Source organism: Podarcis liolepis, assembly GCF_965112155.1.
Source record: "Podarcis liolepis genome assembly, chromosome: 1".
Lineage (NCBI taxonomy): Eukaryota > Metazoa > Chordata > Lepidosauria > Squamata > Lacertidae > Podarcis > Podarcis liolepis.
The window spans coordinates 39,939,472-39,966,502 of record NC_139554.1 but is presented as its reverse complement, the minus strand read 5'-3'; the positions used below and the strand labels follow the sequence as shown (position 1 = coordinate 39,966,502).

General features: G+C 39.4%; 1 protein-coding gene across 26 annotated transcripts in view; it reads left to right on the top strand.

The window, feature by feature from the left end:
• Positions 1-27,031, top strand: part of MEIS2 (Meis homeobox 2) — a 233,695-nt gene that overhangs the window by 123,381 nt on the left and 83,283 nt on the right. The gene's annotated exons all lie outside the window — the stretch shown is intronic.

Sequence of the window (27,031 nt, the reverse complement as noted above, 5' to 3'; positions counted from 1 at the left end):
TAGCCTAGAAGCACAGGCGGTCAAATGGTTTAGGTTCTGTTTTGGTCCCAGGATTTTACATTGAGAGTGGGCAGAAGGGGAGTGTAAGTTTAAATCATTCCTCTTCCACCCCTGATCCCCTTGTGGGGTGAGATTGAAATAAAATAACTGTGAATGTCAACCAATCAAATGCAGCACCTCCCTGCTTATACTTCCTGTTCCTTCCACAGTTATAGGAGTGGGGCACTCCTCTCGTGGGTAAAGGAATCCTGTGGACAAAATAGAACCTAGGTGGATATGAGGAAACAGTGAGAGTTGCTGATTTGCTGAGTGGACTCACAAGCGAAAAAGCCATCCAAAGTCCTCCTTTGCCAGCTTTCCAAAGTCTGTCTTATCAGAGCTGGCCCAAGGTGTTTTGCTGTATTAGGCAATTTATAATTGTGTTCCCTCTCATATACTCTGTCCACAGCAGTGAAACAACAGTACCTTGGTAGCACAATCCTATGTTTGTTTACTTCTAAGTTCAGTGGGGCTTACACCCAGCTAAATATATATAGAATTGCAGCCTACCTGTGCAATCCTTACTTAGAAATAAGGCAACTTCCTCTTCCCATTCCCTCCATCCTTTAATTGGATTCATGCAGTTGCAAGCTGCTAAAGCTGCTTATGTGCACTTCTTCCTAAAGTGCAGACAACAGTTCACCACCCAATACATTTGCAGGGCTGAGTCATGTACCTGGCACCTCATGTAGTTATCAGATTTGTCTCTGTTGTCGGGCTGGCCCTATGTCTGGTTCAAAAATGGGGTAATAGGTAAATACTGGAATGTAGTGTTGACTAGCTTTCTATCCATCTTGTATAGCTGGGGCTGCTTGGGTATCCCAGTTACACAAGGGGCTGTCTCACCTAACTTTGGCTCTTTCTGCTTCTCTTTTCCCTGACTGCCATCCCTTCTAATTTTTCCTTATTGAAATTTAAGTATAGTGCCATATATGAAGTACATTTCTGTGACCTTTCTTAAGGTAGAAGCAATGTGTGTACAGGAGGATGCACACATGGATCTGTCTTCTCTGTTTTTAACTGAATGTGGAAAATTAATGTAAGCATTCCATATGTATTTTGCAGCAGCGTCTGGGTTACAGTGATTACTTGGAAGTAATTCCTCTAGATTTCAGTTACACACACACACACACACACACACACACACACACACACGTGTAATGAGATCTGCTATATGGTGTAGGAATTTTGCTTTGAATATATTCACCTGAGAGTGAGAAAATAAGGACCAGATATTCTCAGCATTACAAATCTGTAACAACATGGTTGAAGCCAATGGATTTAAGCCATATTTATGAAAATGGGTTTTGGGATCCAGCCGAACTTCCAAGTCTGATCTTGGCTGAAATATGTTTGTGGTTAATATATTACAGCAGAAATTGTTGGTGAGGAGTGTTCTTTCATGTAAGGAATACTTCTGAGATCATGCCAAAGTTTGTGAGACTTTGGCAGCAGTATACTAGCAGCAAATCATCCAGTCACACAACATAAAGCTGCTTGGGGCAGTTTCAGTGTGTGTGCCCAATGTTCTAAAAATATTTCCAAGCTTTTCATTCTAGAGTCAATGTTATTTGCTCTTTCTGGGTTCTTCCAAATCTTGTCCTCTTCGCCTTTTTCTTTACCAGATATTTTCTAATTGCATGATTCTGGATGAAGCTGACTAAAATGCTCTTATGGAGTGAAGACTCATAAGTAGATGTATAGTAGTTTCATTTAGACAAGACGAGATGAGCCATATTCCATCACTTTTCTTACCCCAGTTACAAAAAGATCTAGCTTAGCAGAATGTATAGTCCCCTATGTATTTTCATTGAAAGCAATGGTGCGTATTTCTTAGGCTGTTAAAGAACTGTTAATTTTTTACCCCTTACTAGAATTCTTACCTTTACTTTCTTCTCCTTTTTACATAAACTATGCATATACTGTTTCCCTTGGGAAAGACTTAAAAGCATTCTGTTTTATGATGGCAAAGTTCTTATTGCTTTGGAGATGCATAAAGGAAAGTCTGCTATTGCCAGAACAAGCAACTAAACACACACAGACACACACACACACACACACACCTTTTTGGGGCCCTAGTTCTTCATACTACAAGTAGCAAACAGCATCCTCACATATATTACCAGACCTACCGCTAGTAGCAGTATGTTTTGTTGAGCAATTGGTGTTATAAAGTGTAGAAAGTAATGGAGTTACATTTGAGGTATATTAAGCACAGTTTAAAGGATAAGGATACTCAAAACATTAGATGGACCAGGAAAGGTAAGACCTGACCCTGACTACTACTTCTTAACTTGAGCTTTATAACAAGTTGCTGGATATTATTTTCTAGGTCTTAAATTATCTGGGCCCATCAATCTACCTTTGTTGACATATGTGTCAAATAACAGAAAACACTGCTGTCCAACCCACACTGCTTCTGCAAGCTACTGGGACAGAGCATGGGCACACACAACTTGAATGCAATAAAACAAACATTGAAATTGCATGAATTTTTCATAGGTTCCCTCCACCATCAAATCACAGATCAGGACTGTCTCCATTGATTAAACTGTAAAAAGCACAGATATGGTGCTTTCAAGAGGCGCTGTGGTACAAATATATAATCTGAAGCACAGTTCCCTTACGGATCCTCATAATTTTTACAAGGGATCCTCTCAAAACCATAATCAGATCATAGGTCACATTTGTGTAAGCAAATGTGTCCCATGATTTGCTGGTGTTCTCATCCAATGTAAAAATGATGAGGATCCATTCCTTAAATCAGTGGATTTGTGGCGCTGGAAAACACTGGATTTGGAATTTTTACTTTATAGTCTACCACCGAAAGCTTTCATTTGCTGGTGGGTTTTATAGACTCCCATATAAAATCATGCAAATTCAAGGAGATCTTAGAAAAACAATATAACTGTATGTATGCATATGCACTCTCTCTTTTTGCTGCAAGGGAGGGTGGGAGAGAAGGAGGAGAAGCAACCAGAAGTTGAGGGGTTCACTCAAACTTCTCTCAAAATTCCAAATATGCATCAAAAGATTGGTGGACCTTAACTGTAGTCAATGAAATACAACCTAGTAGGGTGTTTTTCATCTCATTATGCATTTTATTTTCTGTCTCTAGCATGGAGCAGCCATCAACTTAAATATACCTAAATTAGGTACGATTTTATCGCATCTGTCTTTTAAAAAGTTTAATCTCTCTTTCTGCCTTCCCAGTTTCATCAGTCCTCTAATAAATAAGTAAACTAAATGTTTATTTATTCCATGTGCTTTAGCAACTTACCTGTCTATGAACATATTGCTTTAGATTTTTTTTTCAAAAAACCTAATTAATTTAACTGCACACACTGTAGTCTGTATTATCACATTTTCTGTTATATGCTCTAAAGTGTTACAGGTCCCTCCTACATCAACCTCACCATAAAGCTTTAATTGCTTCTCTCTAATCCTCACCTCATGTTTGATTTATCTGGTTTATTTGTATAAAGATTCTCTGGTTTACAATGTGTACACAAGTCATTAAAAAGGTGTTGATGTTTATCTCTCAGTTGAACTTGCCAGTTGGTTTCACCATACTTCCCCCTTTATGGATTTATGATACAGGCAATAAGGGCAAGAGTTAGAAGACCCATTGTCTCAGTTGAACCACTTTCTTACTCTGTGCTGAAGAAATCAGTATGGCCACTTGTATTGACATGCAAGAAATGGTGACGCCAGTGTAAATAGAATGTTTTTGTTAAATATTAATAAAGTCATAAATTGATCTTCCCTCCTTTTTCTTAATTTTCTTTTCTTTTTTAATTAAAAAGATGGACTCTGTTTTGGCATGTAACTAAAATATGCTGTACTATACATAAGTTCTCAATTCCTGATTTTCATTTATTTAAAGCTGCCATCCTAAGTATAGTAACTTAGTACTGAATAAACCTGCATATGTTTCATAAATGGAGACAAAGACAGAAATATCTAGGTTTCTCATTGGCGTCTAAGGAATAACTCAAATCGATTTTTGATTGTAATATATTGTAAATCGCTTTGGGATGCCTCATGAGAAGTGATTCATAAAGGAAATAAATATTGCTATGAGTTTGAGGGGGAAGAAATAGGGTGTATGCAAGATCCTTCTAACCCCTGGATCCAGCGAGTGTTAACATATATGCCAGCCTAGCTTCCTGTGTTAAGGTAATTGCCTGGGTGATGGGCCATTAAGAGAAATAAAGGAAACAGGCTCTGTGTGAGATGGCAAATGGGTGAGGCCCCTCCCCCCAGCTCATAGTTGCCATTAATTAGAAGAATGAAGCCAGAGTTTGGAGTGGTGAGTGAAATGATATGACCTTGAGGTAAAGCAGCAAGCTGGAGAGAGAGTTAGGGCAACATTCGAGAGCAATTTTTGATTTCTGTTTGAATGGAAGGCTGCAACTATGGGAGAAACAAGACCCCTTTGGGGTGTTAATGCTGTGAAGCCCTCCATCGTAGGCTCAGGTTGTATATATGTGTAAATAGACCATATATCATAAAGACACCACAGTCTCTGTTGTGCCTCATTCCCCAAAGGAAACACCAACCCTGGGTAAGCGCCTGTAACCCCAGGTGATATCATAAATCCTATTCAAGTGTTCAAAGAACATGCAGGGGCAAGCGGTCATACATGCCAACCCCACTCCCAGTGTCCACATTGAGCAGGAAAATGTGAAGGGGGATTCTTAGTGTGTTTGGCTGAATATTAATTCATGAAGAATCGTGCTTCGTAGATTCAACCTCGGTGCACGAAAGTTAGGTATGAAGCTGACAGGGTAGAATGGCATAAACAGCCCCACCACACTTTGTGAATGCAGTAGTATGTGGAACTACATGGGGTCTATTACTATGGAGAATAATAATCAGGGAAGAATCTGAATTGGCAAGAATGACCTTACAATGACTAAGCTGAAATCCTCTGTATTCTCACCTGGAAGTAAATCCATTGAACTCTAGTCTGCCTTGCTTCTACTAGACATGCATAGGAATAAGTTGCATGGCTGAATTTTGGGGCATAGTTGGAGATTAAATTCCCTTTTCTGTTCATGCTGTCTGTGTAGACTTACTTGGGAGTAAATCACACTCATAACTATAACTATAGGCTCATGCTGCTTATCCACTGCTTATAGTAATTTATTCACATTAAACTAAACAAAAATATTTTGCAGTCCTGATTCTGTCTATATTTGGGACAAAATGGCACTCACTGTTGTATCCAGTAGATGCATGAGCAGAGGACACCTTGCAGAATTGATGTTTCTCTTTCCTTCCCCATATTTCCCCCTGTGCCCCATGTGATACAACTTCATTGCTTGGGAGGGTCCCCTGACCTTCTGGAGGGGCATTTCAGGATGCTAAAGGGAAGAGGAGGAGAAGGATCAGTTGTGTGAGCTGCTTTCTGCTTACATAATCACAGCAAGTGCTGGTTCCAGCCTATATCCTGTAGTATTAGGTTGGAGCAAGAGAAGGAGATGGGGAAATTAAATGAGTGAGTTTTGAGAAGCTCCATTTGTGTCTTGTGTAAGGACTCCCTAAGTCCAATGGTGGTGGTAGTAATTAAAGGCTTCAGGCTTCACTGGGAATGATTGGAGCCACCAGGTGGCAAGTTTTTAAGCAGTCTGAAGCCTTCCTTCATGAGCTGAAACAAGAACATTTGGAAATGTTTCTTGTGTTTGTTCCTTGTGTATTGTCACAGTTATATAGCTGTGAACTAAAGGACAGTTTGCTTCGCAGAGGCAGTTATATTGATTCACAGAGCCTGTTCCTTTGCCATTTGCTTCTGCTTCTCATGATTAAAGCTTAATTCTCTATTTTTAAATACAACTTCTACTGCCTTCCAGGGGAGGCAAGGTAGTGGATGCTAATTTCAGAAGGTTCAAAAGGTTTAATACATAAAGAAAATGTTCCCTTCACAAATATATGAGGCACTCTTGTTTTTAAAGCTAAACTGTTAAAAACATAAAGCATTTTAGTAAAGCTTCACAAGCTTATTATATTTTGGAATTTGTAATACTCTCATTTAGGAAAGCTAATTCTCAGGTCCACCATACTCAGAGTTTGTTTGATGTAAGAGCTACACCTTTTGATTTTTGAACACAAGTGTCTCCATGGTTCTGAGGTCCTGTACAACACATAAACTTGTTTATGGAATAATCAAGCCCACCATCCTGGAAGTGAAATGGCAAAACTGAACTAAGTTGATGATATGAATTTCATCAAAACAAATGCAAACTATCCATGCAAAATATGTGTGCAGCTTCCCCCCTAAAAATTATATTAAAATTAATCAGAAAATAGTACCAGTGAGTTTGATACAATGTTGCTTGAGATAAATATGCTTAGGACTGCAGCATTAGGTGTCCAGAAATCCTAAGTACATTTATTTGGAAGTAAGACCCATTGAATCAATTAGATTTACTTTTGAGTAAACAAAGCAGGGTCATGCCACATGACTACAATTCTAACCACACTTATTAGGAACTAAATCCCTCTGGACTCAGTGGGATTTATTTCCAAGGAAAGCTTAGGATAAGACTGTCAGTAGGTGGTGTAATGTTTTGTAATCTCTGCTAGAAGGAACCTGCCTGCAGTCTTTTATCAGAATGAAAGGTTTATTTATTAAGTTGGTTTGCTATGTATCTAACCTAGTTCCTGGACTAAGAGCCTGCCCACATATCTGTGTCCAACCACTTTCTCTTTTATAAGGATGGTGCTGTTAGAGTACAGTCACATGTTTCCATGGATACCTATAATCATTGCAACTCCCCTTTTACTTAGTAAGCGAACATTCTAGCCATTTAGCATTTTAGCCCCAGGTTATTAATACTGTTCTCTGGAATTCCTTCACTCCAGAAGTCACTATACCTTTGTAGTTTCATTTCTAGATCCCCCCTCCCACTTTGCATGTTGGATTGCTTCCTGGTGCTTCTGACTGCCCCCCCCCCTTTCTTAGTATTTCTTCTCATCTTTCAAAATTTGTAAGAGATGAAGTCTTCATAAGATGTAGCTGCAACCTCTTTATTTAATGACAGTTCTCTGCACCCACTTGTTACCAGTATGCAATCATGCTTTGTCACTTAATTTTGATATAGTGATACACATTGCTTTCTTTCTTAGCTATTTTTGTTTCACTCTCTTATGCAATTTATGAGTTTGAACTTCAAAGGTTATTTGGGGGCACTGCATTGTGGTTCTTCCCTTCATGTTCTTGGTTTCTCTGTTGAGGAACAGATCGTCAGCAATTTCCATGGCTTTAATTGTGCTGCCTGTCAATGAAAGTACAAAATATGTATCTGTGTTTGAGCCTGATGCTTTTCTCATCAGTTGTTTTTACAATTTTCATCGCATTTTCCATCAAGCTATTTGACTGGGGGTGTTTAGGACAAAATATTAGACACTAGAAAACTTACTGAATCATAATAATGTAAATTGAGAGACATTATCGGAAGACTACTGGGGTTTATTTGGCTGACTCCTTGCTCCCCGCCTCAAGATTACAATTGGAACATTCATTAGGGGGATTTTTGTGATTTAATTTACTCTCCCATGGGTTTCTAATTTATTGCATACAATAGCCTCCTTGACATATAAAGCAGTAACATTGCCACTTCAATCTGCTCTACATTTTCTGTAAGTTTTATAATTATGGATAATTGCATCCCATTGATTATCACTTTTCTATTAGGTTTCTGATATCCCTCCTATACATTCTGTTCTGATAGTAGGTTTTGGAACTCACCCATCTTGCTTTAAGACCTCCAGCAATAGCATGCGAGCACTCACACACACTCCTCCCTATCTATATTGTTCTTCTTTATGTGTCCTTTTCATGGGCATTTTGCTATTGATTCATCCTCCACTGTTTTGGTTCACTTGTCAGTAACATCTATTGGACTGAGATCTATCCTGTCCTCTCTTTTAGGACACAGAACACTCGGATAACCCCTAACTGAGGTTATCTCACACCCATATACTTCTACTATCAACTTTGTTCTACATGTCAATTATACAACTGCTATGCAAACTTTATTACTACTACTACTACAGTACTACTACTACTGTTTTAAGAACCAGCAGTTTGGTTCCATTGTAGCACAAATGGAGCCTCTCTTGTTTGCATAGCTCAGCCTTTCTCCCAAAGCTGCCCAGTGTACAGTAAATCTAAAGCTCTTTCTCACTATCTTATTCAAATACCAAAAACCCTTAGCTCTACTGGTCTAGCTTGCCCTATATATGGAACGGGTAGAATTTCTGAAGAGCCACTCCTTCAACATTGTAACCTAAATTTATCTTCAGAGACCCCAGAACTATATTTACCGATGTTATAGGAACTGGTATGCTACAAAACTACTGACGCCTCTCATGAATTAACATGAATTTCCCATCTAGATTGTGACTGTTGTCCACAACTTTTTCACTAGATAGGTATGTCACACATACAAACACATCTCTCTGATGCTGTACTGTTTTTAATATTCAGTTGGAAGCCGCCCAGAGTGGCTGGGGAAACCCAGTCAGATGGGCGGGGTATAAATAATATATTATTATTATTATTATTATTATTATTATTATTATTATTATTATTATTATAGCAAACCCCCACTGTGACTGCATCCCCCTTCTCATCCTTGGCATGAGAGACTATAGCTCAGAGAACTAGAACCTGTGCCCCTCCAGTGGTTGTTGGATTCCAGGTTTCATCAGCCCTAGCCAGAGTAGCCAGTGCAGAGATTATAGCAATTGTAGACCAACAACATCTGACAGGTTACACATTCCTCACCCCTGCTATGGATGCAATACCAGAGACGTGTATTCCTTTTTCCTGAATGGTCTCCTACTACATCAGTATGAACTGACTTATCTTAAAACCCTTGTTTTCCGAAACAGACCTCTCTCTCTTTCTACTGTGTCCCTGAAGGGCTTGCCTACATACTTCTCTGCATTTCTGAGCTTTCCAAGTAAAATCTCAAAGCAATGATTCTGCTCCCTAAAGAGCTCTTTGTACTGAGTACACATCTACAATAAGATGTTGCAAACTGCCATGATATCTATGGATAAAGGGCAGCATACAAATTTAAATTACAACAACATCAAGTCATACATTTGACTCGGTCCATAGCCTCCACATCTTGCAAGGATTTGTTTGTGTACAGGCAATTCTCTTTTTGCCTGCATCACCGCAACCCAGAAGTGGCTGGAAAAGGAGAGAGAATGGGATGGAGTGGGCTTACATGTGTTCTGCCAACACGCATGAGGGTAAGGAACACAACCCCCACACAAAATTGTTCATTGCCTGTATTAAATTTGCTAAATGCTGGCAGGACACAGTGTATCCCCTGTTTTCTGCCCAGAGTAACATTATCACATTAATTTCCTAGCGCTCTCCATTGCTGGAGCTCTCTCACTGAAGCGGGCAGGGGTACACACATATAAGCTTGGTTGACTGGTGAGCATCCTATTTCTTTCCTCACTGCAAATGACTTTCTCAAGTTCACTTGTAAGTACAGAGAGATCAAGGGACAAGTGGGGTCTTCACTCGAAAGGATTTTAGGCTTTGCATGCATTCCAAAACAACTCTCACAAACCCCTCAAAGGAGCTCATAATGCACCAGATTGTTTGCCTCCCCTTCCTTCTGTCCTAGGAATCCACAGAAGTAACCTTGTAGCATAAGGAAAATAGAGGTCATGGCTTTGGGTCTACTGTCCACATCAGACACTTGACTGTTACTAGGATCCGTGGTAGGAAAATGACATTTACACTCTTTCCACCAGGAATCTATCAGACCACCACTGATGAATAACTAATCCACCCCCTTTCCAATTATTCCAAATGTCACAAAGGCATTTAAATTATTTGAAGTACCAAAGAAGCCTACACAGACCATGTACCATTGGCCTGTTTGGCTTCATCAGTGTAACATCATATTTATTATCTATCCTGCCTGTACCTTCAAAGGCATCTGTGTTCAGTGTGAAGACCTTCAGTTTAGCTTAATAATTCCTGAATGGCAGATTTTCATTCCCAACACTGCCTCCTTGTTTTAATACGTACACTTATGTTGAAGAGTTATATCAGTTTCACTCCTCTGGACTTGGGACTATTCTTATCAGAATGCCAATGTAAAAGGCCTCCTCTGCACTGGTGGGTGGAGAGGTATCTGCTTGCCTCTATTGAACTTTCTTCTGATCTCTCGTAGAATGGTTGCATGCTTTAATAAAGTGACCACATTTGTTACATATACTATATTTCTCCATTGCTGGACACTGCTTAATGCTCCTCACAGCATTGACACCTGTAATTTAACTCTTGCTTCTTCCGGTGCTGAGATTTTTGCTTACTGCATCCAAACCTATCCAGTTCTTCAGAGGTGGCAACTTGAATAAAATATTGTGGGGGCCCAGGCAAGCCCTGCCCCACATAATAGATCATGCGATGAAGTGCGCACAGACCATTTGAATGGGAATGCCCATCAACTTTGTGGGGGCCTGGCCCCCTCAAATCTTTTATTTTGGGGGCCAAAGTCCCCACAGCCTCTAGTAGTTGGCTCCTATGAGGTTCTTTGTTCACCTGCATTTCCATCTTCTTTGTATTTTGTCCTCTGAGCATTTGCCCAGAGTGCATTTAGCATACTCAGAGAAACTTCATCTTCATTATATGAAACATTCCCTTCCCAGTTGCAGTAGCTTTTACCATCCTAAATGCATTTTTGAGCATAAGTTCACAGTCTTCCACAACATTTTGGCGTCTGCCGTTTCTAGTGCAATCTGATGTTCAACTTTAATTACACTTTATGGTGGTGTACCCTGCCTGCTAAAATTTCACTAAAGTAGTGTGGGGACAAACTAAAGCATAGAATGTGGTGCTGAATTATTCTCCTGCATTCACTTTCCCTTGAAACCACTTCTCCACAGGTGTTTTTCTTCGTGTGTGTGTGTGTGTGTGTGTGTGTGTGTGTGTAGAGCGGGTGTTGGAGGTTATATCTAATCTCAGAACCTACTGGGAGGAAAATGGCTTGGGAAGTGGTTTTGGCTTATAGCCAGCTAAATTCTGTTCTGTCTTTGGCCATTTATGTGTCTGATCTCTTCTCTCAGATGATGAAGCTGCATGCTTAACCTGAAATCCTATGCTCACTTACCTAGGAGTAAATCCCTTCAAACTCAGTGGAGCAATGCTCCACTGTTAAAGTATAATCACATAGTTCCACTGAAACCTGTCATTCTTACAGGGCAGACATTTTTCATTAAAGTGCAAAAGACTTCCCACATTTTGAAGAGAATTCAGACTCACCTCAGACGCAGAGGGGTTATTGCTCCATACAAAACATGTGAGGTATTCTCAGTATACCTCTTCTAGTGTGCAACTTGTTAAAACAATAGCACATTTTGTAACTGATAATAAATGTTGGCAAACAGTTAGTGTACAAAAATAAAATAAAAGGATAATGCCCAAAATGCTAACTAATTCTGTTGCATTTTTACCCATCTGGAGTTTTCTTTTAAAAAAAAAAAAAGGTGCTAGTGGAACAACTTAAAATGATGAAGGTAAGAACATCATAATCTGACTTTGCTTTTAGTTTTTTACTAGCAGGTGTAGTACCTTTGAGTTTACTGAGTTTTTAAAAGTACTGAATACGTAGCAGAAAGTATTTACAGAATTGGGTCCTTGGATTGTACACAAAGGCCTCTGAAAGACCAGCTTTTGCTGCTCATATGTTTGGCAGGCAAATTTGATAATAATTTCTGTTCTAGAACCTTACACCATCTCAGTGAATATAAATTGATGGTGTAAAGCAAATGGGCAACTGGCAGGAATCCAAAAGTAAGTTGGAGAGAAGACAGCTTATTGTTGAGGGGGCAGCCTGGTGTTCTACAGCCTGGTTGTTGTTTTTTATTCATGACAACTCTGCAGAGCTGTGGAGTTCAAGTGTGGCCTTTGAAGTGTTTTAAATAATAACAGTTTTATTTCTCCTGACACAAGCACTGAAGCTGTTTGTTACCACCTCAGAACTGTTACCCAGCAGTGTAAAAGTTACCAGCAAAGCAAGCTTAGATGAAATTCTATTATAAATACAACAGGCATGAACTTCAGGGAAACCACATTATACTGCAAAGGCCAATATGGAAGTGCAGGCCTTGGCCACTTCCTTAGAATACGGCATTTGCCAGATTAAAAATGACACTCCTGGGCACTCACCTATGGGTACTTAATGCATGAAGCGGGGCAGTGAAAATGTGGAAGCTAATCTGGATGACAACATCACTTAGGTTCTTATAACATTGCACGTTCAGCATCACTTTGAAGGGTTCTGTACAAGTACATGTGGAATACACATGCATAGGGCTTCTTCAGCAGGACAGGACCTCTGCCTAACCAGCATTCTGTTGCTATGGAGGGAGTCCCATTCTGGGTTTGTATAGAACAGGCTTCCTCAACCTCGGCCCTCCAGATGTTTTTGGCCTACAACTCCCATTATCCCTAGCTAGCAGCACCAGTGGTCAGGGATGGTGGGAATTGTAGTCTCAAAACATCTGGAGGGCCTGGGTTGAGGAAGCCTGGTGTAGAATGACATCAAGCACAAGGCGTTAAGAAAATGTGTCTCACATGTGTGTTGGTGCCTAGGGGACTAGCTAGGCAGAGAGCAGGAACTACAGAAGTGCATGTAGATCACATCTGCATGTCAAACATGCCTTGCAGTGCTAAGGCAGGCATAGGCAAACTCGGTCCTCCAGATGTTGTGGGACTACAATTCCCATCATCCCTGACCACTGGTCCTGTTAGGTAGGGACCATGGGAGTTGTAGGCCAAAAACATCTGGAGGGCCGAGTATGCCTATGCCTGTGCTAAGGAATCAAATACTTTATTCTGATTAGATATTCTTGAAGATAATTATAACATGATACAACTCAGGAACACTAGCCCAATCTAATGAACTAGGCACGCAAGAATGATACCTTGTGTATTTTGTGTTGCCATCTTAAAAGGAATAAAACACCAAATTGCAGATTAGAAATGAAATGGTGCTCCACATTTATATAGCACTTTAGTTTTCAAATAACATCATGTACATTTTCTCTGAAAACCTTACAACAAACGTGTAAGGCAGGTCACTAATATTATCCCAGTCTAGCAGCTAAGGGTGGAGGTGGGTGGGGGGCAAGCTGAGCTTCACGTGTAATTGCTTATCTAAAGCCACACATGGGGCTTATGGCAGAGGTGACATTTTGAGCCAGGGGCTTTTCAGTTTTAACTTAACCTGTTAGCCACTGTAGTGCTAAATTTTTAATGTGATGGAATCATTCTCCTTAAAGTAGAGTCTTTAAAGGTCCTACTAGACTGGAGGGAGTTTGCTCCAATTATTTATTTAAAATTGACCATGCGGTATAACCTCTCTTTAGTGCCATTCTCCACTCTGCTATTATCCAGAGCTTTCCCGCCTTTCATGAACTCCGTAGTTTCGCTCCAGAGATAGGTTCTTCCATTTGCCCCTGAAATGTATTCTGGTTTTTGGTTTCTTTTGAACCTAGAGTGCAGCTCTGGTATTGTCACTTGGCCTTCTTAGAATGCAGAGAGGACTAATGCTTCCCTTTTTTGCAACAAACAGCTCTTGCAGCTGTGGTATCATACTTGATTTATGGAGCATTTTGAGATAGAAGAGCCTCCGGGTCGTGGGTTTTAGCCCCATGTTGGGCAAAAAAATCTTGCATTGCAGGAGGTTGGACTAGATGGCCCTCATGGTCCCTTCCAACTCTACAATTATGTGAATCTCTTATACACTTGTGTGCCAAGGAATGGCACCTCTGACCAGCTTAATGATACTGTCTTCTTACAGCAAGTAGTTCCTGGCCTGCCCCTATTCTGTGGCAGCTATGGACAGAATATTATCACATGCTTTGATTTTCTGTTTGCAAAATTAGATGATTTCTGTTATACTAATGACTTCCTAAGTGTCATTTGCATGAAAGCTGTTTCACTTTTGTGATGGTGAGGGGAAATGTTAGCACACATAAAACCCTCCCCGATGTATGAAACCAGTCTTCTATAAACTGCATTCTGATGCAGTCTGCATGTATTATTTCAGCATTATTATTTGTTAAATTTCTATTGCACCTTTCCTGCCAATTGAGCCTAGAGCAGCACACAACAAAGTAGCAAAAACAATACATTTAAAAATAAAATAAAGCATATTATAAAACTTTAAGAATCTATTTAGAAGTTTAACAATGTCTGATTTTGAAAACTGTATATAGCAAATAAAGATCTATTGTTCTCATTAGTGGCTGTTGAGGATGCACACACACACACCCACCCACACACCCACACACACGCTGAGGGAAATCTGAGGATAAAACAAGTGGATGATATAAGGGCTAAGGGCCTTTTTAAGACTGAGAAGCCTGTAGGCAGAATGTTCATTTGAGCACCCCTGCTCCTCACTGCAGTGGCGTAGCGTGGGGGGTGCAGGGGTGGCCGGCCGCACCGGGCACAACATCTGGGGGTTAGGGTTAGTGGGCGCAAATCCACGGGTTAGGGGGCGCAAATCCACGGGTTAGGGGGTGTAAATTACTTGCCTTGCCCCGGGTGCTGACAACCCACGCTACGCCACTGCCTCACTGTACAATATGTTTATGTCATTTCCCCCAATGCTCAGCTGCAAAAAAAGAAAAGGTAGAATATTTTATGTCTCTAAAATTGAAACACACACACACACACAAAAAAAATTGAATTTACTTCTTTTAATGCTCCCATTTTCCACCTTAAATATATTTCCTCTGAACAAAGTTCAGTTGATTCAAATTAAATGAATTTTGTTGATATTATTTATAGGAAGTATTAACTTTCTTTTAAAGTCATGCATTTATAGAGGATGTGACTTATTCATAGGTTGGATGGGAAATAGGATTATTATTTTTTATTGTAAAAACTATACTTAAGTCAGGGCTCATCCACACTGGAGTTTAATATGGACTTAAAGCTGCTTGTGTGTCTGTTGTTGCTTTTTGTGGTGTCCACACAATGTCTTCGTTCAAGTGCCAGCCAGCACTCTACCACCAACCCTGCTAACTGCGGATTCCCCCAATCCATGGATAATTGGATAAGGGAAGAAAATCCAATATAAAATTGCATGTTACCCAACTGTGGACACACTGAAGCACATTGTGTGGGTGAGTTTTTTTTACATCTGTGGTGACATTTCACTAGCTGCTGTTTTCACCACACACCCTGCTTCTGTTTTGTTTCCATCAGCTGCAAGGAAAGGATGTACCCTGCCTTTTCCCATTGGTTGTTGCTGAAGGCATGTTTTTGTATTTTTATTTTTAAAACAGCTCATTTGCACAGAACCTCTCTTGCACAAAACAGCTGTATTAAAAATAAAAGTAAAAATTGTCCTTGCTTATCCCAAAAACATCCCCCAGATCTTAAAAAAGGGGGGTCCATTGGTTTGTTTCTATTTCTATTATGTATTTTGTGTTCTCATTTTTAATTTTTATGTGATGAATTGCCCTGTGATCTTTGAGTGAAGGGTGGTATGCAAATTTTAATAATAATAATAATAATAATAATAATAATAATAATAATAATAATACTTCGTCTAGAACTGAGCTCTAGTATTCAATATGTTGCAGGAAAGAGCCTTCTTACTTAGTGTATTTAGGCACAAATTTATAATGGTTGATCTCTGTTCCCCAAACTTTCACTGTAATAGGCAACTCAAATAAGGACTGCTAGGAAGTGTATAACATAGATATAATGTTTGTAAACCTTGCATGTGTTATTTTCCTTTATTAATACTCTGATGTTTATAACCAGACTAGTGCTGTATAATAATAAACAGCAGTTACAAGGAAGAGACAAATGTCAAGAACCTTATAACGTGGCCCTTTTTCTACAAATGCCAAAGGACACTTCCAAATAATGTTGCTGATCCAGATTTTGCACACTTTGAAATACATAATGATGTGAGTAATCACTAGCCCTCCCTCAATTGCTACCTCTTAATCTATTTGATGAGGTGGTGATAACTAAGATTCAGAAAAGAAAGAGTTGGATACAAATGGAATGTAACAACAGGGTTGCAATATGTATGCTCAGAATGGGGAGGATAATATGAGCCTTGTTTTAGCAATTGGCTAGGTAACCTCAGTGATAAGCAATGGACAATTGCAATCATGCCCTTATTTAAATATGCAAATTAGAAGTCTTTACTAGAATAGGCAGCTCTGTTACTAGCAGTGGTATTTTGTGTGGGCCAGCTGCCAGATGAATCTTTGAAAAGAGCTTTCCCTCTCCTTTTTAAAAGTTTTTTTTAACATTTTGCAGATGTTTGCACTTCACTTATGATAAGTGAATGGGTATGTGTTTGTGTTAGAAGACTCACGTAACATTGCTTGCAATTTTAGTCAAGATGTGAGCTGATATATATTCACCTGCAGTTGGTGATCCAAAATCTTCTCCAACTTGCAAATCAAATTATTGCCCCATCAGCTAAAAAAAGTGGGGGGGGGGGAATATTTGTTGTCAAAACTGACGCTAACTCTCCAACTGCTACCGTGCATCACTATCGTTGATATTTCTACAACTTCCCTTGTACAGTAGGGACAACCCACAGCTGAATGTTGAAGCACATGACTGGCATGCAAAAGACTCCATGTTCAATATCTGGCCGTTAAAGGATTTCAAACCTCAGTTGAGGCTTAGGGAATTACTGCCAGTCAGGGTAAGCAATAGTGGATTTGAAGGACCTGTGGTCTGACTCATCATAAGACAGTTTTTATTCATGTAACCTGTCTGTGAGGGCTTGTGAAGTGAGACTATAGCTCATTGGTGGAGCACTTATTTTGCATGTGTCAGATCCTGGCTCAGTTGCTGGCATCTGTAGTTAGAAAATCTCTGATCATACGATTGGAAAGAACCTTCCTTAAGATAAATGAATGGCTGCCTCCAATTACAATAAACAGCCGTTCTATATATGCTAACCTTTGACAGGGCCTGTAGGTTGAAAAGCTCTGCCGCTCTGGCAGGGTCTAACTGAGAGTTGTAGGCAGCTTTCAATGGTTGTTTAGAGGCAAATAATTTATTTTGGTTTACTATCTCTGTTTAGTGATTATCAGATTTTGTGACAAATTTGGTTTCTTGATGTAGCAGTTTGGAATCATAAGTCTGAATTGGTCTATTAAACTGCATTACTCACATTTCTTTTGCACCAGATCTAATGTGCAAATGAAACATGTACTTACTTGTGGTTACCATATGATAAATTGCAGTTTCAGCAAACAAATTAAGACATCTAATGAGAACTAGCTGTTACATTTGATCCCAAACCATGACTGAATGTGTTGAAAAGTGTTCAGAAATCTGTGGCTTCAGATATCTTGGGGCTCTTGTAGCCATTTAAAAGCCTTAGCTTCCATTTTTCTCACCCAGTTACATATTTATCTTGTTTTTGTGTTATTTTTATTGATTTTTTTACATTTCAAAAAAAAATATTACAAGCATAGTTGCACAGACTTACAAGTTTGGTTGCGTGTTAATATAACAGTTAAATAAAATAATTTTTTAAAATAATACTAATTCAAACTTGTAGACTGAGTTATAGGTAAGCATGAACACCAGAGTAATTACATTACAATATAATGCACAATAATGTATAATGTTTAGATTTAGTGAACAAAGGTAAATAATAGTTTATACTGATACTGATTTAAGTATATATTACTCTTGTAAGTGTAACTTTGGATAGATGGATCATGCAAACACAATTTTTGACATAAATCTAAAATGACAATTCCAAATCTTACCTTCATACTTGTATGTTAATCCCAGATCCTGATATAGTTGCTCTTTTTTAGTCTGTAAGTAACCTATGGTTGCTTCTCAGAAATCAGAGAGGCCTCTTGCAGAATATAACATTAATATGAATGTTTTTTATCAAATTCAGTCAACATTTCATGAAGCATTATTCATGTTTAATGCAAAATGGAAAGCAAGCCAATAAAGAGCAAATTAAATAGAAATATGGTTAGACAAGTAAAAGTTAAATAATGTGAGAAGAGTTTATAGCCTTAAAATGAGAAACAGGAAGATCACAAAATTAAAATATTTCAGTAAGCAATATGTAAGATTTAACTGAAAGTGGAAGGAAAATAATGCATTTTAGTGAAATCTTACACTAAAATCAACATCATAAGAATATATGAAGCACCAGTGGTTCTGAACCATACTGAATCAAGGCAAAGGCCAATCTAGTTCAACATCTTGAGTATAACAGCACTCTCCTCACTTGTGATTCCCAGAAGGTATTCAGGCACATACCGCCTCTGACAGTGAAGGCAGTACATGGTCATCATGGCTAGTAGTTCATGAATTTGTCTAATCCTCTTTTAAAGCCATGCTAAATTGGTGGCCATTACTTCATGTTACTGGGACTAAATTCCATACTGTAACTATGTGCCGTGCGAAGTAACGGCAAGGTCGAGGCTCCCCTCTTTTTTCTCCTTCTCTTTCTCCTCTCCTCTCCTCCTTCTCCCTGTGTCAGCTCCAGAGTTTCCTGGCCCCGGAGCACTGCTGGGCAATCGGTCAGGTGGTCAGGCGCTCTCGCTTCCGGCTCGATTTGGGTTGTGGGGGGGGTCAGGAGTTCCCCCAGTTCACGCGCCGGGTGCTCCCGGTTCCCTCTCGGCAGTGGTGGCGGCAGTCTCAGCAGCCCGGATCCAGCCTAGTAGTGCAGTTGGCTCTGGCTGGCTTCAGGAGCTGCTCACTGCCGTGGCACCCGCCATTTTGCCTCGCTGGAAGTCCCCATATGATGTGTCTTGTGCCATTGAACCAATCACGCAACATCCATTCCCTAATAATAAATCTACAACACTTAAAATAGAAATCCAGGGACATTAATTGAAATCCGGGGACATTCCGGGGATGGATTTTGTCCGGGGACAGATTTGTAAATCTGGGGACTGTCCCCGGGAAACATGGACGTCTGGTAACCGAGTTCCTAACCAACTTTAAAGGCTAAAAGCTGGAAGTTACCAAGACACATATCAAAGTGACTAGCTACATCCCTGCCCTTGTTGTAGATTGAGTACTTGGCTCCAAAGACTCTGGGAACATCTCTGTAGAGTTCTAAGGAGATCTACCAAGAAAAAGTGTATGTGCTATATCTCCATTGTAGCTGCATCAGTGGTAAATCCAATCCAAAACAATATAAATGAAGATTGAGTGTTTCTGTTGAATCAGCAGTGATCCAGTGCTCCCTCTGGCTATCTATTCCTGGATGTCTATCCAAGTTCTGATTATACTGCTGCTCCTCACCACAGTGTCTGACACCTCCCAAGTAATTAACAAAGTCATAACAATAACATCTCTCTATCTTCCCAGCAGGTAGGAGCAACTGCTTGATTAGAGTTAAGATTTGTCTGTGTTCCTGTCTGTGCATAAAAGAAAGCAGAAGAGGGAAAGACATAAAACATCTTAGTTTTGTTTTTATTTGCAAATACTGTGAACTAAATTATCATTCTTTTCCCATCTGGAAACTCTTTTGGAGATAGTCCCTGTCCTGTTATATTGTTTGAATGAATTAGTTGATGCATGAGCACATGCGTGTACAACAATAGGGACAGTAGTGAGAGAAAGTTGAAGACATGGAAAGACATCAGTCATTTAGCTTGCCCAACAAAAGCAGAAAAGTATTTTATAGAGGCAGTTGTGGCAACCTGTTTTTCCTACAAGAGATGCAACTGTTTTATAGCTTTTAGCACTCTCGCACAAAGTACTAGTGGAGCTAAATATTTAAAATTAGAAGTCATATATTTATTCTACAATCAACTTTTTCCCTACTGCTGTCTGTGTTTCGCTTGCTCTGTAAAGAATGGCACCAATGTTTTTCAGTGGAACTAGTTTTGGAAATAGAAATCCAAAATATTTTGAATTCAAAACCTTCCTAAAAACGAACACTTAGATCCTTTTGCTTTGATCATAAACTCTTTTTTTCTGTGCTTCCCACTGAATGTTGGGCTTTCTATAACCGAATAAACCAATCCCATCTGGAATTTCATATACACACACTTTCAGGAAAATATTAGAAAAATATACACACACATACACAAACACACACACAGTTAACGCACACCTTAAAACAAACTTAAATAGGGCAACCATGCATGTGATTTGGAATTATTAGTAGTCTCGTTTACCTGAAATATTCAGGCTAAATGCAAACATTTAATTTTTTAGGCATGTAAAAACATACTGTGGTGATTACATGGTGTATACTATAGAATAGGGAGGGGGCACCTTCCTTCATATTTTCAAAGCTAAGCAAGATTCCTTGCACACTATCCAAGTGCCTGGGACTGACAGCAAAGCCTGGTAGACAGGGCCTGTGAATTGTGAACAGACTAAGCAGGGAGAGGCCCTCACCCCAGAAAGCCATGGTAACAGCCCAGAAGTGGCAAGACTTTTCTGTCCCACCCCACCCCTAGTCCTTGTTTACTGTGCTGATCATTTCCTCCTCTCTTCAGATTCTAAAACACAGCAGGGAAAATGAAGAACTAAATGAGCATTGGGATAGCTACAATGTGCTGTATGTTTGGCTGCCTTCGAAAAATATCTGGAAACTTCAAGTCGTTCATTTTGCAGCAGCTAGAGTTTTGACCAGAGCCATTTACAGTGGTACCTCGGGTTACAAACGCTTCGGGTTACAATCTCCACTAACCCAGAAGTAGTTGCTCCAGATTGCGAACTTTGCCCCAAGGATGAGAACGGAAATTGTGCAGCGGCTGCGCAGTGGCAGCAGGAGGCCCCATTAGCTAAAGTGGTGCCTCAGGTTAAGAACAGTTTCGAGTTAAGAATGGGCCTCCGGAACAAATTAAGTTTGTAACCCGAGGTACCACTGTATTTGGCACATGTAGTTACTCATTTAAAAGGGCTTCGCTGGTTTCGTTCATTACCATGTCCAGTTCAAGGTGCTGGTGATCAGGTGTTCTGATGCCCTCAGCAGCTTAATACTGGGATATCTAAAGGACTGTCATCACCTCCTGTATGAGCCCACTCATTCATTAAGATATACTGGAGGGACTATCCTATGTGTTCTACCAACACCTGAACTGGAGAAAGTGTTAAGTTCTTATTTATTTAATATAAGACTGGGTTACTTCGCAGGCCCAGAACAAGAGGCTGTTTATGGATTCACAGGCTAAAGCACAGCTAGGTAACCACAAGAACAAGCTAAAGTGACAGGGAAGAGTCTTAACTCCAACCCATAATAATTGGAGAAAATATTTAACTGGATAATTACCTATGACTACAGAGGGACTTGTAGCTCCACGTAGGCTGTGGAAATCTATGTTTAAGGGGGACTACCTGATGGTTTTCCATTATTTTGTGGTCATTTTATTTTGGCAGGTGCTTCGCCTATTAAGTTGTTGATTTCTTTATACCCTTCTCTACTGAAATCTCTGTGTTTTTATATTATTTTATTTGTCTTGTTGCAAGCCACCTTAATAGTTTTTAAATGGAAAGGTGGCAAACCCAGAAGCAGATTGACCTTTTTGGGTAGGTGCTGGGGTCTCAGAGCCCATCACTGCCATCCCCAGTGCTCCAAGCATCTCAGGCAGCTTAAATTTCTCACAACACTTCTGACAGTGTATCATTCTAGGGTGCTGAGAGAAAATAGAAAGGTGGCTACACGCAGCTTGCTGGCCCTTTAGGCTGCTGCTGACTGCTGCAGAGGTTCCCTGCTCCCCTGGTTTATGTTCTGCCGTAAAAGTGAATTGGTTCTATTCATCTCTATGGCAGAAAGTTGCAGAGTGGATTGGGGATGCCAGGCTGTGCTGTGCAAGAGGCTTACATCTCCATAGCTCCTCTTCCTTCTTTGCCAATACTGTGAGGATATGAGGCTCCTCCCTCCTTGCTTTTGTTATTCTTCCTGGTAACATCTGCAGTGTTTCTGCCTCACTGGCATCTTCCAGGACATGTTGCTGCTGTTGAGAGTGGGAGGGGATCATGGTAAGGTTACATCAGAAGCTTAGGCCAAACTTTGTGCTTTCCAAACTTAGTCGTAACAGCAGCCTTTAGAAGGAGTCGTTGCTACTGGAATTAATAATGGCTTTAGTAGTAGGCCTGGAGAACATGAGGTGCCTGCCAATTGGAATATTTGGGTCATATTATTATTATTATTATTATTACAGTGGTACCTCGGGTTAAGTACTTAATTCGTTCTGGAGGTCTGTTCTTAACCTGAAACTGTTCTTAACCTGAAGCACCACTTTAGCTAATGGGGCCCGCCACGCTGCCAAAGCACGATTTCTGTTCTCATCCTGAAACAAAATTCTTAACCCGAGGTACTATTTCTGGGTTAGCGGAGCCTGTAACCTGAAGCGTATGTAACCTGAGGTGCCACTGTATTGTAGTTGTTGTTATTATTATTATTATTATTAATTTCTACCCTGCCCATCTGGTTGGGTTTTCCCAGCCGCTCTGGGCAGCTTACTTCTGTGTGTCTGTGTGCATATGCCTCTGAAAATATCTTTGTCCAATAATAAAATAAATAGAAGAATGATTCGATCCAATTAAATAATTAACCTTAGCTGATAGTGGGTCACTTGGTCTATATGGGAGTGTAGCTTGCCCTGCACCATATCTACATAGTGTGGTGCTTCTTGCCTGCTATATATTTAGTGTGATTTGGGGAACATATAGAGCTGTGATCCATGCCTTCACTTCTGTATCATTCCATACTGAGAAAGAAATCTGTCACTGTTGCTTTCCACTACTTTACTCTTTCCACTACTTTACTCTTGTATTAGTACAAGAGTATTTAGCCACCGTGTGATTGACTGGATGAGCATTGCATGGTACCCAGTAATGCACAGACTAAACTACAGTTTTAGTCAGACAATATGAAAAGTGACAACAAATTATGCCTTGTGGTCTCCTTCCAGTTTCTAAGTGCAAACATCCCAGAGTTTATTTTAAATTTGAGCCAGTTAGACATTTAGTAATATAGATCAAAGAAGAAATGAAAGCCTCCCATGTTTATTATTTCAATATGATGTCTGTTCTAATAAAGTGTAAGAAGGCATGTTATAGACTAACTAGTAGGAATTTTCTAGTTCTGTAGTTTAGTCTTAAATATATACATATATTTGTAAATTAATCTGAAACATATTGCTGTGGTCTGAACTGCTCGAAATGCTGATTGTTTTCAAATCCTTTATTTAATTTTAGAAATGTGGTGGTGGCCTGCCAGAACGCTTTCAGATAAACAGTCCACTTCATGTTTAAAAAGCCATAACATCACTGATTTAAAAAAGGGGAAACTTGCAAATATATAATGCCATGTAAGTTGAGGTTGTTGCTATATTGTTCTTCACTCTTAATTGAGAATAATAAGGGCCATTTGAGAGGACTGAATTTCTATAATTTCATTGTACTGTATGTTGATCTGAAGCACAGTAGTTACCCTACTGAAAGCAAAGAGTGTCACTCGACCCAATATGGTTTTAGCTGATTCCTCAATGATTTGCTAGTTTTAGAATTCTACCCCAAGTGTGTACCTAGTTTCAAATAGATATACTGCACCAACATAGCATACTATTTGTTGACTGCAACCTTCCTGCCATCATTCTTTATATGTTTAGTTCAATATTTGCTTGTGATGCTATGGCTGTGATTCTGAACAGATCTACTTACAAGGTAGTGCCATGAAAATACTTAGCCTTAGCATTTAGGACAGAGACTCCACATACCATCTTTCTATTTTAATGAAAAAGTATTGGCCCTGCTACTATTATGCACAGAAGGCAACTGGTTCTTTTAATAGTTGCCTAGTAAAAGAAGGATATCATATTTTAATAACATCACCAAGACAATAAGCCATTTTACAAAGAACCATTTTTATACCTTATTTCTTAAGCCATATCATGTATAGGTGCTCCTTGTATTGAATATTCCTGGAAGATGCTTCCTTAGGAGAAAGCAGTCTCTTTATAACGGAAAAAGAAATAAGCTTGTAAGAAAATATAGACTGTTCTTTCCATCTTTTTGTCCAGCCCTGATTTTCAGTCAATTAAAATTTGTACTCAAGGCTTTTCAGCTTGAAACCACCCCTGTGTCTGTGATGAGCAATCCTTCTTGTTTGTGCAGTCATTCATTATCTCCATTACCAAGAGGAGAATAGAGGACAATTACATTGTTTGGACGAATCAGAGTGTTAGGAGGAGTATTTATCATGGTGGCAGAGTGCAGCACCTGACAGCAAAGGATTGATGGCCAGGAATGAGTGTGAGTGGCCAAAGCAGCCTCATATGATGCAAATTACTGACTGTGGATTCCAATTTATCCTGTTCATTTTTCTTGCCTTTGCTGAAGACTATTAGTGGTTTTTGAAGCAGTGAAAGGGTCATTACTAATGTGGGCTCAAAGCAGGAGGGGGAAGGAGGGGAAAAGCCTTCTGTAATTACACAGCCTTCAAAAAAGAAAAAGAAAAAGATTTGAGGGAATAGCCAAAAAAGTGTCAACACTTAGCAATCAGAAAAATTTATTTTCATTTCATCCTTAACCCACATTAACTCAACATTATCATTTTTCTTTGTTAATATTTGCAGAATATTAAAAGCCTTATTTCTGTATTCATTCACATCTATTTAACCCTTTTTGCAGAAAAGCAATGTTGCCTAGCTTGCCGTCAAACAGTGCGAGCATTTTAAAATGTGCTTACAAAATAGGTTTTTAAAAAGCAATTCTAGGCTGTTGTTTTTAATAATGAGACAATTGGCACCCAACAGTGGTTTACAAAGGTACTGGGCTATATTTACATGATAAAAAAATATATCTCAGTACAATTGAGAGAAAACAACTCTCCTTTTTCTTCTAGTTGTAATCTAGGAAATTATACTAATAATTAGAAACAGAATGTTGAAGTTAGGCTGGTTATATTTTGCGTAAAGTATACTTTAAATGTATTAAATGTGTGTTTAATGTAATGTCAGTTTCCAATAACACTTCTGGAAACTATTCTAAAAAGATACAGAGCAAGTGCAAAACTATAAATGAGGCAAAAGAAGAAAGTACAGTAAAAGGAAAGTAAATTGCTAGATTAATGTAGCCAAATACTTCAGACAAATCATATATCCCTTTCCCCATGTAATTTAATAAGAAAATACTAATATCCCAACTCCAAATATACATACCCACATGTAAATTTTGTGTTAATTCTGTGCTCCATTTATGAGCAAGTCAGTCATTAAAATCAATTGAGATGTGGAACAGGGATTTCTTTATGGTGGTCCCCTTTATGTTATTTTATTTGTTCAATTTATATCCTGCCCTTGATTGCACAGCATTCCAGGACAGTTTACCTAATGAAACTCCAAAAACATACAGTAGATAGCTATCTGAATCACATAAAGAAGAAATTACAATTTTCAAACTTTTAACTCCCAGATCAAACCCCCTTCAGAATCAGCTGCCCAAGGAAACCTACCGGTGTAAAAATTTCAGGGGAATTTCAGTGATCAGAGGCAACAGTTTAAGAAGCTGAATTTCAATGGGGCTTTCTGCTTATTTCTGCTTGGGGCTTTTTATATTGTATTTTATTTGAATGAATTTGTATTTTGTGATTTGATGTATTTTTATTTGACTAGAATCTAAGGAGTAAGGAGATGTTTATTTAATAGCTAAGTAATAAATAAAATCCAGCTGTTAATGTTACAGTTTTATGTGCCATTTCTAAAACTTATTAAGCCACCAGGTAGATTTGTAGACATACCACTGCAAACCCATAAATTATCAGCTTTGTTTGCTGTTTCACATGTGCACATGTTTGCATGCATGGAAGTGGATGCATCAGAGTTTTGGGGCATCCCCACTGCCAACCTTCCACTGAATGAAAATAGTGCCAGCTGAGCTACAGCTGTACATTACTTTCAATGGGAGGACCATCTATGCTTCCCGTTGGAAGTAAAGACTGGACACATTGCACTGCACATGACTCTACTCACAGCTATGTGAGGACCAAAGAGGGAGGATAAAAGGCAGGCATAGGCAAACTCGGCCCTCCAGATGTTTTTGGCCTACAAGTCACATGATCCCTAGCTAATAGGACCAGTGGTCAGGGATGATGGAAGTTGTAGTCCCAAAACATCTGGATGGCTGAGTTTGCCTATGCCTGATAAAAGGGTTCCATTGTGTACTAGACAAATGCTTTCCAGTGCACAGAAAACTGTGAGCTCTGCACATGTTAGGGAATATTTTTTTGTCCCACATTGGTTTTACAGCACGGCACAGTACTTTTGTCAAATATTATCCCAGTGCAAATGTTAACTTTAGGGTTAGGGTATAAGTTGTTTGCTGCTTGAGTCATAGATGTGCTAAACAAATGTATCAACAATGAACATAAAGAGACAATCAGTATCCTCCAGGTCAATTAGTACAGTAGTCTTTAACCCTTTTAAGTCCTGGGACCCAACTTTGGCTGAAATAGGCATTTGACAGCAGCTGTTCCGACCCAGTAGTGGGTTCCAACTCACGAATTGAAAGCCAATAAATTATAAAAGTAATAGTACAATCCCATTATGATGGTAGAGTTTTGGGGGGTTTTGCATAAAACGTAGGAAGAATTCTCTACTTAAGCATAATTTTCACAAATGTTCAGATAATCAGTAGATGTAATTTCAAAGCCTTTAAGATTGGGTGCTAGTGATTGTGGGTAGTGCTAGTGAAGGAGTTTTGGCAGACAATATAGAGAAGGGTGTGGTATCTCAGGATTGTACAGCAAGAGGTACAGTGGTACCCCGCAAGACAAATGCCTCGCAAGACGGAAAACCTGCTAGACGAAAGGGTTGTCCGTTTTTGAGCTGCTTCGCAAGACGATTTTCCCTATGGGCTTGGTTTGCAAGACTAAAACGTCTTGCGAGTGTTCCGATTTTTTTTTGCTCCCCCCCCCTTTTTCTAAGCTGCTAAGCCGCTAATAGCCTTTTAGCCGCT